Source organism: Microtus oregoni, unplaced genomic scaffold (assembly GCF_018167655.1).
Source record: "Microtus oregoni isolate MIOR12 unplaced genomic scaffold, Mior012 000021F_ref0000039, whole genome shotgun sequence".
NCBI classification, from domain to species: domain Eukaryota; kingdom Metazoa; phylum Chordata; class Mammalia; order Rodentia; family Cricetidae; genus Microtus; species Microtus oregoni.
The window spans coordinates 33,294,422-33,302,812 of record NW_024543080.1 but is presented as its reverse complement, the minus strand read 5'-3'; positions in this window follow the sequence as shown (position 1 = coordinate 33,302,812).

The following is an 8,391-nucleotide window of genomic DNA, read 5'->3' as shown; positions in this document are numbered from 1 at the left end:
TACATTTTTGAATATTTGTTAGTTGATGTGAAATGTTCTTAGAATGAAGCTTTATATTTTATTGTTTGAAAATTGAATACTTGCATGAAATGTGTCTCGATTACCACTCCCCACTCCCTCTGCCTCGATTCCATCATACACCCTTACTCAAATTCTTTCTCAGCTTTAAGTTTTGTCTTGATAACAAAGCCCACTCCTCACTGCCACTAATTGTGTGTGTCTAGGGGCAGATATTGAAGAAAGAATAGCTTCTCGAAGATATGTTCTTGAAAAAACTGACTTTTCTTTCTCTCATTCTGGAAGTTATCTGTTACCAAGAGCTCTTCAGCTAGGGGTGAGAATTCATGATGATCCCTGCCTTCCATGTTAATTTTTTTTAACTTTACCTTCCACAGTTCCTATGCACTCTTCCATAACCTCTGTTAGTCTGAGTATTCAACTGCTTTGTTGTGCCCAAAGTACCCAGGGATGAAAGAATATGACAGAAATGTCTCATTTTGGATCAAATATGCTACAGTCTCTGATTCTCAACATATTGTCTCCTGGTGGATTTCTCTGTTAAATGACTTGTGGTGCTAAAAGAAGGTTCTCTGATGCTACTAAAGAAATATCTATGGGTATGAGGCTTTAGAAGTCTGTTTAGCAATGTGTTAAATTTAGTTATAGCAGAGTTATGTTGTTCCCTAAGGACTGTCACCTGTTTAATCAAAGATTCTTGACCCCAATAACGGTGCCTGGTATGAGTTTTGTCATGTGTTATGGATCCTAAATCTAATCAGGAATTGTTCTATTACTCCTTTAATATCAGTGCTATTATTTATCCACTAGGTATATCCTTTCAGGCTATTTATTTTTGTGAAACATATGGTCACAGCAAGCTACAACTATGATAACTTTTGGCCATAGCTTGCTAAGATTGAGGATTACTTTTCTCCTTTAGAACTAACATAATACCAGAGCACTATGAAATATAGTTACTAGATAGGAGTCTTACAGCTTAGTACCCAATTGATTTACCTATTATCCTTGACTCAGATATGTGGTATTTTTTTGCAAAGGGGCCTTGCTATCAACCAAGTACTGTGGCAATACTCTAAAATATTTGGATATTTACCGGATGTCATTAAGCAACAGTTCCAAAAGAAGTAACAGTCTTGTCACTGGACTTGTTATCTGATTGACTACATTGTCTAATAGAGTCATTGCCTCCACATTATGGCTTAACTCCATGTAAATACTTTATTATGGTTCTACAGTAGTGGGTATCCACTTCATTTTCTATGAGTGTGATTTCCCTCATTGTGTTCCTCTTCTAATCCGCACATGTATCCACATGCTCCACTTTGCATTTTATGGGAAAAATGAAGTATGACAAATCTGTAAAACAATGAGTACTAATGAATGAAGTAAAAATGATAGAGGTAACAACATATATGTTTAAATCAGGAAAGTGCTGGGAAGCATGGGTTGCTTCAAGTATGAGTGGGCACAAATACAATGAAATGAAATTTTATTTGCTTCTGTTTAGACAGTATTTGTGAAGTAAGACTCATAAATACTAATTAAGAGGGGAGCTTAAGAGTGTGTGTTTATGGGTTTGTATGAAGTGTTTAAAAGGATGTTGAATTAAGACTCTGTTAAACATCCATGATTGTTACCACAAATATCCTTAAATCTATAAATGATATTGTCTATAATTAAAGACTAACACGTAGTTCAAAAAAGATGATAACTTAAGAAACATTTCAATTTGATGATGACTACACACAGAAGCACCTATAAGATTGTTTTAAATCAATTTTCATACAATGAGTGAAGTCTCTACATCATCTTAACTTGTGAAGTTTCTATATTTATGGAGAATCCTCACTTTTTTTATTGCTATAACATGTTCAGGTTTTTGCCTTGATGGGATCTTTGACTTCAAGTTGAGTGTCAAATTATCACATTGATTATATTATATAGGCTTCTGCTGTTGGGTGTTTAGATTTCATTGCTTTAAAAGAGAGGTTTTTTTTGTTGTTGTTAAATTATTGCTCACACACTCATTCTCTTCCTCATAATGGGATACTTAAAGACCAGGGATTACACGAAACTCACACCTGTCATGCAAATAATAATCATATGACAAAGACACATTGTTACAATAGTGTTGAAGATTGTGATTTTGAGTTTGGTAATATTATTAAACTCCCATTTATGGATAAATATGTGAACAATGTTGAGAAGGACAATTTTAATTTGGCTGGCTAGCCAGGAATCTCTTAGAATATACCTGTGTATTCTCACAATGCTAGCATTGTAGTAATGATGTTGCTAGTTAGTTCCCGGCTGCTTAGCCCCAAAATAATCACACAGAAACTGTATTATTTAAATCACTGTTTGGCTTCTTTTTGGATAACTCTTACATCTTAATTTAACCCATGTCCATTAATCTGTGCACCAGCACAAGGTCATGGCCTTCCAGCAACGTTTCAGCACGTCTGTCTCCGGTGGGGGCTCCATGGCTTCTCTTGGATATGTATTAATTAGTGTATGCCTGTGGCATTGAGGCACTCTGACTTGACTTGTTATTTAATGGAATTTCTTTTCTAAATTTCTAAGTACAAATAAAGGCATATGTACACATTTTAATTAGCAAATAGTGGTATGCCTTTATCAAGTACAAAGTGTACTTTGAAACATTTAAGTAAATTTAATGATTTAATGAGGGCAATTGATATATCTATCCATCAAATAACTATGACTTTCTGTGTTGAGAACATTCAAAATTATCTGAAGCATTCTTTTGCAAATGCACAGTTTCATAAATCATGTTCAGGAAGATGTATTACCCAATATTCAGTGTTTCCTCTTTCCAACCACAACTCTTCAACTCCTCAGCTTCCCAACTCTGGCAGCAACTGGCTCTCCTTCTCTTTCTCGTCTTTTTCTTTGGGTTACTTCTCCTCATTCTACTCCCTCTCTGTTTATCTCATAGTAATTTTCGTAATGATGCATACTTATATGTATGTTGTACAACCTGTTATAGCTCTACGATGTATTATGATATACTTATCTTAACAGTAAAGTATATGTGTTCTTATGATCAATTTATATTTACAGATTCCAAGCTCTACTTTTTTTTTATTCTTCTTAATTTTTATAAAAATTTATCAGAGAGTAAACATTAGCATGAAGAATTTTTTCAAGTTCCTACTTTTATTCCTTTTTAAGTTAAGTAACAAAACAATCAATTTTTACATTATCTTTCATGAAACTAAATTTATAAAAATGACAAGACCACATTGGATGGATTCAGGGCAAATTTTTCCAAGTTTTCCTAACACACACATACTGAATTGCCAGGTAATACCTTTACATGGGGTACATTCTCCCAGCAACATAGCTTTGACATGCCTAGAAAAAGATTGATTAAAATAAATGATCACACCCTATGAAGAGAGATGGAAAAACAAAGATGATAAAATCATCAATGTCTAATTCAGCCCATTTCTTTATATGACAACTAAAAAATTATTTCAGCCCATGTTAGTGAAAGGAAATCACAGTGAGCTCTTTCTATATCTAAGTTCAATTCTGAAGATTGGTATAGAAGGTAGATGGCTTTAGGTATGGTTAGTTAATACTCCATTTTATGTCTCTTCTGCTGCCTGTCCAATTCATATATACATACAACATGTTTTGATCAAATCCACCTCCATTCTCTCTCCTCTAAATCCTCCTTTATCACCTACCCCAATACTTTTTTTTTGTCAAACATCATGCATTTTTTTGTTAATCCAACCTTGAAGTTCATTTAATGCTGCCTGTATGCACATGAGTATTCTCATGCCTTTCAGAGCCTAGACCCTTCAATAAAACTGACTGTGCATCCCCTGGAAGTTATCAGTTGCATGCAGCTCCTCAGGTAGGGGTAGTACATCTTTATCCCTGCCCTGCCCCATTCATACTATTGAGCTTGTTGGCTTAATTTTGTGTGTGTCTTACACATACATACAATGCCAGTTGTTATGAGACCCACCCTAAAATATCCTTGTCATGTCTCACAAAATTACATAGCTATATGAATCCCAAACATCTAGCTATTATAATCTCTGTTCCCATACTTTGAAATGATCTCTAAATTCTCACACAACATTTAATTCAGCCGGAAACAATTATTGTATACTGTTGATGGAGAGGTCTGCTTTTTGTCCTGGCCACCTGGCTAGCTTACACTCAAAACAACCACACAGAAACTGTATTCATTAAAACACCGCTTGGCCATTAGCTCTAACTTCTTATTGGCTAACTCTCACATCCTCTTTTAACCTACCTCTAATAATCTGTGTAGAACCATGAGGCCGTGGCTTACCAGGAGAGATTCAGCATGTCTGACCTGGTGGCTTCATGGCGGCTCTCTCTGACTCCCTGGGCCAGGTAGCAATTTAAATAATACAGATTTCCATGTGGTTATTTTGGGGGTTAAGCTAGCTGGGTGTCAGGACACTGACCTGCCCACTCCTTGCTACAACACACCACTCTGCCTTTCTTCCCAGCATTCAGTTCTGTCTACTCCACCTACATAAGTTCTCCCCTATCAGGCCCAAAGCTGTTTCTTTATTCATTAGTCAATAAAAGCAACACATAAACAGAAGGAACTCCTACACCAGTATACTTTTAACTGGACTTGTGCCCATAAAAACCTATGTAAACTAGACCAGATTTGATTATCTTTAAATGTTTGTCCAGTTCTATAATTATATGAAGTAGTTTTTCAAATTGGTAGAGTTGAAATCAAATGATTGACATAACTCCCGTTCTTATAAGTTTTTAGTTTATCTTTGAAAAGCAGAAATACCCACACAAAGTGAATATAAAAAATAAATATCAACAAATACAAGAATGAAGAACTTTTACCAGTAGGGAAGTCTAATTATTCAATAGAAAATATGCCAAAATTAACAAGGAAGTTTGTATATAAGTATATTTGGAACTGTGTAAGGTATACTTGGACTAAAGTTATTTTCCAATCTTCAATTATTTGTTCATTTTTTTAAATCTTTATTGTGAGCTAGAAAATCTGCTTCATGGTATAGAATGAGATGTAAATGATTGGAAAAAATCTCAAGAAAGTGATAATTTATGTTTAAATGAGTCTAAGCATAATAAATATGATAAACAAGTAGAATAAGCATGTTTGCAGAATGTTTGTTTCAGGAAGATATCACAATCATAATGATTATAAGCAAGAGTGTGAGCTTTAGAGATAAATAATTAATACTAGAATAAAGCTGAGCTTTTGAAGGCAAAATTAACAGCCAATTAAATGGCAAATATTGGCATTAGCCTTGCTTTTTAATGCTGCTATAATTGGACTGTGCAATTTGGATTTTGTGTAGTATGAACAAGGGAAAGACAGAAAAGTTCTGTTTAAATAAGAGGCAGATTCACAACTTAGGAATAATCTAGCCAGGACCACCAAAATGAATACAGGAATCTGGAACAAACACTAGAGGTCAGTGAACATAAAAGGGCCACAAAACACAAAAATTTAGTAATGTTTATTTACTTTGATTCTTTGGTTTTTAGAAAGCTTCATAAAAAGTTGTCAGCAAATTTTTTTTTATTAAAAAAAAGCAAAGTTATCACCAAGGACAAACATCTTTTGTTGTTTCCAAGCATGGTGGGAATATGTGAAGACTGGTCTGAAAGGTAGAAAACAGGAAAATGTAGATAATTATTTATTCAATTTATTAATTCATTTGCTTAATAATTAACTTATTAAATCCTATGTGAGTTCCTACAGCATAGCAAGGATATACTAGCTAGTATTAGTCAGGAAGCTTGATACCAGAGTAACAAGAGTGACGCAGTGTAGTAAAGAAGAGGGTAGGGCCAAGATCATGAAGAGATCTGTAATACCAGGTGAAAGGGTGAGGCAAGAGAATTTGCAAGATGTAGGTCAGACCTGAGCAGTGATCATTTGAGGGAAAACTTGGTTCCACAGTAAGATACATAACTAAAAACGAAATTTTCAATAAAACCTAATGAATAATTGGCTCTCATTGTATGAATACAATTAAGGAAGTGAAAGGGAACAGTCATTCCCCGGCTCTTCAGCAGACAGCTATGATTCACAGACTTGTTCTCAAGGAACTGATCCAGATGAGGCTTGTAAAGATAGAAAAACTACAACAAAAAGAGTTTAAAAAAAAATCTATGGAAAAGGAATACTATAAGAAAAGGAGCAAATGATTTAGGAGAAGGTACTACAGAAAGGGGATAGTATGACTTGAAAGAAGGAGGTCATAACTTGGAATGCTTACTTTTGTCTTGGATCTGTATTGATAACAGCTTTGTCACGGGCAGTTTATTCAGCCATTTAAATAAAAATTCCAAGGGAGGATTAAGCATTCATGATGTCTAACTCTCTCTTGGCAAAACCAAGCATGCTGAAATGAAACTTTTATTCCATCTAAGTGAAAAGACATTTGACCTACAGCTGAATTTCATTAAATACATCATGAATATAAGTGATGTGACCAGGGGAATAGGTCATTCTGGGATGAAACAAGGGAAAACAATTTTTCTTTATGGTTATAATTATTTCTAAATAAATTAATCTTCTCTATTGCCAGAAAACACTGGCATTAAGTGATACATTTAATTCTATTTGACAATGAGATAGACCTGCTAGGCAGACCCAAAAAGAGAAGCATGGGATGTTCTCACTCATATTTGGTTTCTAACCATAAGTAAGACATTGAGCCTATAATTTGTGATCCTAGAGAAGCTAAATAAGAAAGTGAACCCAAAGAAAAACATATAGTCATCCTCCTGAATATTAACCTTCATCAGGCGATGAAAGGAGACTGAGACAGAGACCCACATTGGAGCACCGGACTGAAATTTCAAGTTCCAAATCAGGAGCAGATGGAGAGAGGGAGCGAGCAAGGAACTCAGGACCGCGAGGGGTGCACCCACACACTGAGACAATGGGGATGTTCTATCAGGAACTCACCAAAGCCAGATGGCCTGGGTCTGAAAAAGCATGGGAAAAAAAAAAAAAACGGACTCGCTGAACAAAGCAGACAATGAGGACTACTGAGAACTCAAGAACAAGGGCAATGGGTTTTTGATCCTACTGCAGGTATTGGCTTTGTGGGAGCCTAGGCAGTTTGGATGCTCACCTTACTAGACCTGGATGGAGGTGGGAGGTCCTTGGACTTCCCACAGGGCAGGGAACCCTAATTGTTCCCTGACGAGGGAGCGGGACTTGGGGGGGGGGGGGATGGGAGGCAGTGGCGGGGAGGAGGCAGAAATCTTTAATAAACAATTAATAAATTAATAAAATAAATAAATAAATGTAAATTGTGACAATAAATAAATATTATACTGAGTAAGAAAGGCATCCTTGTCTTGTTCTGGACTTGAGCAGAAATGCTGTCAGTTTTTCCTCTGCTTAATATAATGTTGGCTATAGGTCTGTCATATATGGTCCTTATTATTTTGATGTATGGTCCATCTGGTTCTAATTTCTTCAGGGCTTTTGTTATGAAGGTATATTGATTTTTGTCGGGTGCCTTTTCTGTATCTTTGAAGATGATCGTGTGATTTTCATACTTAAGTTTATTTATAATGATGTATTATATCTATTGCTTTGTGCACATTGGAACAACCTTGCATCTCTGGGATGAAACCCATTTGGTCTTGACGTACATTCTTAATATGTTCACAAAAAATGATTTTTATGCTTTTAACTCACAGGAAAAAGAAATTGTTTAATTATTTTTATTGTCCTACTATCAGCTTGGATCAAATTATATTGCCATTTTCAGACTGTACTTTGGAATACTCCATGAGATAAACAATCAAGTGTATATTTTAATTGATATTTTCTGTTTATACACAGACTTGGGAATTTGTTACTTTCCTTAGTAGTATTTAATGAACCTAACTTCCTAAAAGGCGAATTTAATACCAAAATTCATTTCTACTAAATGTTTATCCTAAAAGACAACATTTGCTGTATTTAATTCTTTGCTTTAAAAATATTTTTTGAGAGTATTCTGTGATGAAACCTGGAATCTTCTCCAGATAATGAGGAACTCACCAGGAAAAAACAAAGGGCATTTAAAACATATAGTGACTTTTCACAGAGTAACACTTTAAGTGAAATTATTTTTTCAACAATTTACAAGATTTTGGGATATAAGTACTTTAAGTCCTTGGACTCTGCCTCTTACAATGTAATTCTGTAAGACTGAGATACATTTTGATTCAGATTTTCACTATGAGATATTAATAAGCAAAATTAATACTGACTCCCAAGGAATCAAAATTATTTTTTCTCCAGTGCTTATGTGATGCTTGAAAAAATGCACAATTATATATTTACCATTCTGT